This window comes from Anneissia japonica, unplaced genomic scaffold (assembly GCF_011630105.1).
Source record: "Anneissia japonica isolate Jap-2015-1 unplaced genomic scaffold, ASM1163010v1 scaffold63193_len984_cov96, whole genome shotgun sequence".
Taxonomy (NCBI): domain Eukaryota; kingdom Metazoa; phylum Echinodermata; class Crinoidea; order Comatulida; family Comatulidae; genus Anneissia; species Anneissia japonica.
The window spans coordinates 1-984 of record NW_022693072.1 but is presented as its reverse complement, the minus strand read 5'-3'; the positions used below and the strand labels follow the sequence as shown (position 1 = coordinate 984).

At 35.3% G+C, this 984-nt stretch overlaps 1 long non-coding RNA gene across 1 annotated transcript; it reads right to left on the bottom strand.

Moving 5' to 3' along the window:
- Nucleotides 1-66: 66 nt before the first annotated feature.
- On the bottom strand, nt 67-984 carry LOC117100637. The gene is made up of 2 exons (XR_004444147.1): nt 867-984; nt 67-105 (listed from the first exon to the last, which is right to left on the bottom strand). It is a non-coding gene; the product is annotated as an uncharacterized LOC117100637 (long non-coding RNA).

Genomic DNA, 984 nt, shown 5'->3' with positions numbered 1-984 from the left:
ATGATAACAATACTAACAATAACTTATCAGATCAACTTACCTGTCCATCATTATCTGTTTTTTTTCCCATCTTCATTTAGGTACTTTCCACTACTCTACCATGTTCTATTGAATAAAAGACATAAAATGATTGTAATACAGTACATTGCAAATTATAAAAAGGACAATAAATTTTTAAGAAGGTGGCTTTCTAGTCAAAACAGCAATAAACCAAAATGGCAGTAAGTCACAACGGCAACACTTTTTTACCAGAACGGCAATGGATCAAAATGGCAATAAGTCAAAACGGCAATAAACCAAAATAATAATAATAACAACAATAATAATAATATTATTATTATTATAGTAATACTAATAGGCCTAATATTATAACAACATACATACAAAGAAATTCAATAATAAAATGGGGAAACATCAAAGCAGCAGACATTCAAATAAATAAAACTTTAAAATACATTGGACAAAATATGAGACAAAACAATTTATGTACAGTAATTAAAAGTAAAAAAAAATCGAAAAAAAATAAATAATAATAATAATTGGCAGGGCCTAGGCCTATGCCCTAGCCTAACCTAGTAGTAGTAGAGTAGGTAGCTAGGGCCTAGGCCCTCCTGAGCATAGGGCTAGGCCCTAAAAACTAGTACTCCTACTAGTACTACTACTAGGCTAGGCCTCCTAGGCCGACAGACAGACAGCAATAGGCCAAAATTAGCTATGCCTGGCCTAGCTAGGCCTATAATATATTAGTAGTAACTAGGCCTAGTAGAATGTAAGGTAAATGATAGGGTAGGCTCAGTCTCAGTCTGCCCTGGCTTTGTATTATTTTTTTATTACATTAGTATGGTTGTATAGTATTCTTATCTTACCTTTTTCTATCGAACTCTGCATCATCAGCTGCTGCACCGCCGTCCTACTAGCCTAGTAGGTAGGCCTAGCAGCCACTGGTCTGGCCTAGCTTAGCTAGCTAGGCCTATGCTACGGCTT